Consider the following 8,167-nt stretch of genomic DNA (forward strand, 5'->3'; position numbering starts at 1 on the left):
TCCACGTGTCTTAGAGTTAGGCCCAACCTGAGTTCAGTTCCCAGCTTTGTTTTCATCACAGGCCAACTAGCCTCTCTATACCTTATTCTTCACCTGAAAAAAAAAAAAAGAAAGAAAAAGAAAAAAACCCAGAGGCTTTTACCATCCTCCCAAGGCTGCTATGAGGACCAGATGGGAGAAGCTGACCAAAGCACAGACCCCAGGGTCTACACCACAGAGAAAGGGCTGGGTGGTTTCCTTCCCTTTCTCAGCTCCCAGCACAAAATGTGTCTCAGTACACAATCGGCTCTTGTGCATCTCCTGCTGGACTCAAGCTGCTCCCTCCCTCCAGGGCCTGCATCTCCCATCTCCCCTAGAGAAACTGTGCTGAGTCTCAAGCTCCAGTCCCTCTGTACAGCCTTCTATGCCTAGCCCAAGCAGAACTGATGGTTCTCTTCTTGGTGGCCTAGGCCTTTGGTAGACCCAACAGAATAAGATTTCCCTGCAGGTCTAAAATCTGGCATTTTCTGTATTGCTAAGATTTCCAGAGTTTAGGCATTTTTAACTGCCACACTGCCCAAGGGTACTAAAACCTTCTTTAAGCATATGAGGTAGATATTTGCACACCAGTGTATATACACAAATGCAAGTCAATATTTTAAGACATTATTTCCAGTATGGGCTCTATAAATGACAAACATTCACCTCTCCTGGTAAGGAACACCCATCCGTACTATCAGACTGTTATTTGTAGCTCAGCAGAACACACACATCCTTGTGTGTCACTCATCAAAGCAAATTTCCTGTCCTTTCTTTTCTTCTGACATTACTAAACTATAATTTACAATAATAAAATATGCATTTTTCTACTGTGTAAGAATTTGGATGAAATCCCAGCGTGGAGAACAAAGATCAATCTGAACCCTGACGTTCAGAAGAGAAGTGCAGGCCCCACATACGGAAGGCAGAAGAGGCTGGTGCATGGCGGTACCTTCCTACCGTGCAGGTAGGAGGAGGCCAGTGACTCATGAGGGAAGTTCCAAGAGGTCAAGAGATATTGGGGTAGGAGATCCAGAGTTGGGCTCTAAGAGAACCTCCCTAGAGATAGGAGGAGGAGGAGAAAGGCAGTTGAGCACCATCAGGGCAGATGCTTGTGAGCCTCTGTATACCGGGTTGTGAGAGCGTGGAGTACTGGAGAACCTGGCACATGTCCCAGGGTCCTGGGGCAAACATGGAACACAGGCAGGTGGCACCTCTCACCTGGAGAAGGGAGAGGTGGGAGACAAGTGGAGCTGCCAGGAGATAAGGGGTGTGTTGTGTGAGCTGTATGAGGGAAGGACAGATAGATGGGTTTCCTGTGCAGCTTACTCAAAAGTGCTGCCCGCTAGGTGTGTGGAACCCACAAGAAGGTAGCTACAGGGGGACTGGCCAAGTCAGAAGCTGAATGCAGGTCCTCAAGTGTCAGGACATGCTTTGGTGCAGGAATGCTCGTCAGCGTCTCTAGAGAACCAGTTCAAGGGGCAGCAACTGTGAGTCTGACGAGCAGACACCCACTGCGCCAGCTAAGTGGAAAGACTTTTGTCTCTTCTGTCTTTCATCCTCGTTCCTCTTAGTTCCTGACACTGGAGGGTCCAGAGGCAGCAGAGAGAGTGGGAGCCACAGGTAGGGGAGTGCCTAAACCCACTTCTCCCTGGCCTCTTACTGCTGATTCCCAAGGCAGACGGCAGCCCGACTGACGTGATTTGCGTGAGACAGAAGTTTAAATATTACTCTTAAGTAATATTTTTTATTATTATTTTTTAATTTAAAGTCAATAACTTTTTATTGAAGGAATTCCATGTTGTGATTTCTTCCACTGTCCATCAAGGTCACTTTAGATCCTCTAAAGAGCTGGAGTCAAAAGATTTATCTTCAAGTTAGCCCTTTTTAATGAAACTGAGACTTATTTTAATCCAGTTGTCCTGTCAGCCAATAGTTCTTCTATTTTGGCTTCTTTCATCTCCTTTCAATATGGAAATACTGATGAAGACTTCAAAATTCATCAAGAATCTTTGGGATCTAATTTCTTCAACCAATTTACTTTAGAGTCATTTTTACTATCGGTGGTGGATCTTCCTGGTTCTCAATTTGACACCCTCTCTTAACATGAATGAGTTCAAGTCATATTCATTCCTAAGCGATCACATTCAAGAATAGTGCAGATGTGTGGAATGTGCCTATACCTTTAGCTCCAGACGTCATGTTCTCAAGATAAAAGCCTTTAAAACAAAAAGCCATCATATGTATCAAGTCAACAAGAAATTGGAATACAAAATTAACATAGCTGAGGAGTTCCTTGTATCCCACGCTGTTTAACTATCTATTCTACAGTCCTAGAATCCATCTTTTTTTAAAATTAAGAGATAGGGCCTGTCTTTGTTACTCAGACTTGAGTTCATTGGTGCCATCAAAGCTCTGTGCAGCCTCCAGCTCCTGGGTTCAACCTTCTTGCCTCAGCCTCCCCTTCCTGAGTAGCTACAACTATAGGCACATGCCCCAATACCCAGCTAAGTTTTCAAGTTTTGTGGAGATGAGGCGTTTGTTACTTTCTTGTCCAGGCTGTTTTTGAACTCCTGGCTTCAAGCAAAACTCCCACCTCGGTGTGGGGATTGCAGGCATGAGCCACTGTGCCTGTCCTGGAGCCAACCTTTATTGCTATCAATACTCCCACCAGTTAACTGTGTCAGGTATCATAATTTTCCTTCTTATATGTATTAAAACTCATACTGAACAATGAGTTCTGGGTTGCAAAGGAGATTTATTTTTTACTCTTATCAGTAAGTCTTTGTCCACAAGTCAAACAAAAACATACATAAGTGCAGAAGTAATATTTAAATATTACTCATCAAAGTACATTTCCTGTCTTTTTTTCCTAAAATTACTAAAATATGATTTATGATAACAAAATACTATTTTTTCTACTGTGTTAGAATTTGGATGAAATCCCAGTGTGGAGAACAGAGATTGGTGAGAACTCTGACATTCAGGCCGGGCGCAGTGGCTCATGCCTGTAATCCCAGCACTTTGGGAGGCTGAGGCAGTCGAATCACTTGAGGTCAGGAGTTAAAGAGCAGCCTGGCCAACATGGTGAAACCCCGTCTCTACTAAAAATACAAAAATTATCTGGGTGTGGTGGACACGTACCTGTAATCCCAGCTACTTGGGAGGCTAAGGCAGGAGAATTGTTTGAACCTGGGAGGAGGAGGTTGCAGTGAGCCAAGACTGCGCCACTGCACTCCAGCCTGGGTAACAGAGCAAGACACTGTCTAAAAAACAAGAAAAGAGCCCTGACACCCTGACATTCAGAAGAAAAGTGTAGGCCCCACCCATGGAAGGCAGAAGGGTCTGTTCCCTGGTGGTGTCTTCCTACAGCACAGACAGGAGGAGAACAGTGACTCATGGGGGAGTTTCTGAAACATGACTCTTAAGTAATACTTAAACTTCCACCCCATGCAAATTGAGCCAAGTCAGTCAGGCTGCCCTCTGACTCAGAGGTTGTTCCTGAAGGGGAGCTCGAAGCCATGGTTTCTGCTGGAGCTGTCACTCGTGGGTGGGGAGGGGAGTGATGACAGACTGCATCCGAAGAAGTCTATTTTGTAATTGTACCTTACCAAATTCAGCCATTCAACAGAATCATTATCAAAATGTAGACCATAAGAACGTCCACCCTGAGTGAGTCTACTCTTTGGATGCTTCCAGTTTTAGGCTGTGGGATATATTATAAAGTATGCGTTTTTTTTCATGCCCTCCTGAAACACGACTTTGGCGATTCCAGTGTGCTATGTGGATGTGAGAATGACCAGTGAGCTGACAAGTGAGGAGGAGATGGGACCTCAAACAACAGGAAGAGCTCCTGGATGCCGTCAAGGCAGAGGGCTCTGAGTCACAGAAGACAGGTCCCTAGTTAAACCTGGAGTGGTCAGGGGAGGCTTCTTGGAAGAGTGGATTTCTAAGTTGATTTCCCTCCCACAGAAAGGAATTATTCAGGAAGAGAACAGAGCACACGCACAGACCTGGAGGTGAGAAAGCCACAGGGTTTGGGGGAAGTGTCCCACGTGGCTGGAACGCGAAGTGAAAGTGGAAAGGAGTGGGAGGGGCAGGAGTGGTGAGCTGGGGGTGGGCTCCAGGTCTGCCCAGTCCTTCTTCAGCATTCCACCTCCTGGTGGCAGGTCCCTTCTACTGGAGACAAACTTACGAAGGTGCTCGACAAGGCCAGATTGCATTGCCAAAAGAACACTCCAGCAACAATGGGTGGTGTGGGATGGGAAGCGAAGAGGCAGTGAGGCTAATTCTGGAGAATGGAAAACAAGGTAGGCCACAGCTGCAATAATCCAGGAGGGAGAAAGGGCCTGAACTAAGGAGGTAATAATGGGCACAGAATAGATGAGGTTGGGAAGTAGGCATTACTTATCACATTTACAGAGGAGAAAAGTGGTTTTTGGAGAAAATAGCAAACTTATTCACAGTCATAAAATTAAATTAGATTATTTTATTCTTATTCCTATGGTCTTTGGAGAGAAGGATGTAGAAAAAAGTAACCAAAGAGGCAGAAAGGAACTGAAAGGAAAAATAAATGCAATTTCATCAACAGAAGCGTGAATTCATCAGTGCATCCACAGGTTTATTGAGAGACTTCTCTGCGTGTCGTAACAAAATAGGGGAGATCAGTGCATGTAAAACTAAACCCAGTCTTTGGCTAATCCCATTTCTGACTCGATCTCCTCAACTACCTAAGATTTAATTATTATTTTCATGTTGTCATATTTCTGTCCTAATAAAGAGGGCAACCTTGTCTGTACAAAGGATTTTTTTTTTTTTTTTTTTTTTTTTTTTGACAGAGTCTTGCTCTGTTACCCAGGTTGGAGTGCAATGGTGCAATCTCAGCTCACTGCAACTTCCGCCTCCTGGGTTCAAGCAATTCTCTTGTCTCAGCCTCCTGAGTAGCTGGGACTACAGGTGGCTGCCACCACGCCTGGCTAATTTCTGTACTTAGAGACGGGGTTTCACCTTTTTGGTCAGGCTGGTCTCAAACTCCTGATCTCAGGTGATCCACCTGCCTCGGCCTCCCAAAGATCTGGGATTACAGACGTGAGCCACCACACCCGGCCTGTGCAAAAGTTTACCATAAATGAGTTTACCTGTAGAAACAGAAAGTCCCTCTCCCCAGAGGTCTTCAAATGATTGTGAATTATAAAATTCTGATATTCCCTTGACTCTAGAATCTTGGTTTTTTTCCCTGGAGAGTAAGATATTTGGAGATAAGCTTCTGGAGTAGCAAACTGGGTGTAAGGATGGAAGCCGCTATTCATTTTGCTAGTCATTACTTTTTAATCTCAATATACTTGCACTTCTAATTGGCATCATAAAATTTCTCTGGAGACAGAAAAGCCCAAAATACTTACTAGCTATCATTGTCCTGGATACAAAATAATAAGCTGAAAAAAACTTGTTTGAAAAATATGCTTTTCTTTAAGTGGTAAAGTCCATTAAAATACATGGAAAGGAGCTCTCATTTAATACACATCATCTATGAGCCAGATGTATTGCATATATTGCTCTGAAAATGATTCTCAAAACAGGATTCTAAGAGAGACAATATTGCTCCCCTTTTGAAAGGACAAAATTGAGGCTCAAGAGATTTGAGTGACATACTCAGAGTCAAGCTGTTATAAAGTAGACCAATGTGACCCCAGAGCAAATGCTCTACTCATGACACTACTCATTTCCGACCAGGGCCACTGTCACATGGTAGGTTGTTGGTTTATATGTTTAGCAGTACTGGAGAAATTGAGGTAGGATGCAAGGAAGGAGCCACTGGTCATTAAATGGTAGAATGGATAGATAAGCTATAGATGGTTGCTATCATTTGAACATTTGTCTGCCAAGCCTCATGTTGAAATTTGATCCCTAGCATTGAAGGTGGGGCCTAAAGAGGTGTTTGGGTTGTGAGGGTGGATACCTCATGAATGTCTTGGTGCTGTCCTCTTGGTAATAAGCTGCTTTACTAGTTCCTGCAAGAGGTGGTGGTTAAAAAGAGCCTGGCACCCCTGCATCCCTTAACCCTTGCTTCCTCTCTCACCATGTGATTTTTGCACAGCCAGCTGCCCTTCCTCTTCCACCATGAGTGGAAGCAGCTGGAGGCCCTCACCAGAAGTGGATGCCAGTGCCATGCTTCTTGTACAACCTGAAGAACTGTGAGTCAAATAAACCTCTTTTCTTTATCAATTATCCAGCCTCAAGTATTCCTTTTAGCAATGCAAAATGAACTAAGACAAGAGCCTTTGCTTATTATTTTGATTATGACTACAGGTATTTGCCACAGCTATTTCCTTGCTAAAAGTTTTGTACCGTTGTGTTGTTTTACTGGCATATCTCTATCATTATAATAATTAATAATGTGCTAGACATTGTAATATTAACAATTACAAAGATTTTTTTTGTAATCTGGCAAAGAAGGTCTCTTTCTATTGTAACAAACTCTTTAAAGCAGGTATTATAGTTTCATCTAAATAATAAGGAACCTGAATCTCAGAGATGCCAACTGACTTGGCCAGGGCCACACCATTTGAATACAACTCTCTATTCTGGGAGCTTATGTCTTTTGCAATGTCAACAGAAACTGAATATGAACTTTCCTCCCATGATGGCAGGAAGATGAATGAAATAACCCATTAGTTGTCCTTTAAGCCTTTGTTCTCTAAAAGTAAGATGGTAGCAGTCCAATGACCGTTTCCAAATCATAAAATTATGTCTAAAGATCAGACATGGACCTGAGTTACCAGAGCAGAACCTGAGTGGGATACTGATGTTAGGAGTGAGAATCCAAGGAAGCAACTTCTTGTAACTTTTCTCCACTTAAAGATGACTCTTACAGCCTTCTCATGGAGGAATACCCTCTTCTGCGGGTCAGAAGGGCCTTCACATCCCTCAGTGCTGGCCCAAGGTCCATGGCCAACAAGAAGCCTCCCTTTTCCTGACTTCCCACCTCCTGCAGTGGCCAGTCCTACAAGTCCAAGTTGAGATGACCGGGTCCAGCCTGCTCTTCTGCGTCTTGCCCCACCCCGTCACTGCCCTAGTTCAGCTTCATATTCCTCCTTGAGCCTCTGACACACTAATTTATCTTCCCCAAGCTGCCACACTCATCCTTTTTAATAGAGTGTTTTTAGTCTTATATTCAATAACTACACACTCATTCTAGAAAATCTGGAAGGTACCCCAAAAATCATTTCAAAGGAAAAAACAAAATCAGATTTTGGATAATTTTCTTCCAATTATTATGACAGGAACATTGTTGTGATAGCTAGAATTAAGTTATCAGTTGCTACTAGGGCAGAAGGCCACTGGAGCCCAGAGAAATAGGAGCTAAGAGGAGGAAGGCAGATGAGAAACTGAGTCATCCTTCCCCACCTCCCCCACCCACAGGGAATCAAGACGTGAGGCATTATAGTTAAATGTTTTCTTCTATGTACAGCCAGAGTGTCCCTAAAACCAGAAGGAACCCTCAGTGGAAGACTATTATTGGTTCAAAATATTTTCTTGAATCCATCCATGCAAGAAGACTGTACTTCCCACTGATACAATGTTTGACCATGTGATTTGCTTTGGCCAAGTCAAATTTAAGTGCAATTAATATGTATCAACCCTAGTGGATATTTTAAAGTTTTCTCTTTTTCTTCCCACTGTCATGAGGCAGGTTTGTGCAGGATAGGGGCTGCTCCTTAGTCCCAGAATAAAGAGGTGTGGAGCAGAGATGTTGCCCATGTGCATCTTGAGATGAATGTGATTGCAAGCAAAAGATAAAATCTTAGTTGCTGCAATCCACCAAGCTTCTGGGGGTCATTTGTTCCTTCAGCATAAGCCTAAGCTAACTGATACACCTCTGTTGATAGCTGAGTCAGTCATGCAAGGTGGTTACCCTCAGAAGATCTGAAACCTGAGGACTAAGAACATTAAAAATACAACATTAGTATTATGCGGTTCAAGCAGACGTGGTGGTGGTGGTGATGATACAGGAGTAAAACGTGCTGGGAGAGAGCTGCTCTTGTTAAAGAGGTGGTTACTTTAAAGAGGACCAAGAAGGTGAGATACACCATTAACAATGTGAGCCACCATTTATATGGTGTTTCCCGTGTGCCAACAGCCCTGCACA

The 8,167-nt window shown here is 43.6% G+C and overlaps 1 non-coding gene across 1 annotated transcript; it reads right to left on the reverse strand.

The window, feature by feature from the left end:
• Positions 1-2,712: 2,712 nt before the first annotated feature.
• On the reverse strand, positions 2,713-2,839 carry LOC111551721. Its single transcript, XR_002734444.1, has one exon. It is a non-coding gene; the product is annotated as a small nucleolar RNA SNORA40 (small nucleolar RNA).
• Positions 2,840-8,167: the final 5,328 nt, after the last annotated feature.

Source organism: Piliocolobus tephrosceles, chromosome 7 (genome assembly GCF_002776525.5).
Source record: "Piliocolobus tephrosceles isolate RC106 chromosome 7, ASM277652v3, whole genome shotgun sequence".
NCBI classification, from domain to species: domain Eukaryota; kingdom Metazoa; phylum Chordata; class Mammalia; order Primates; family Cercopithecidae; genus Piliocolobus; species Piliocolobus tephrosceles.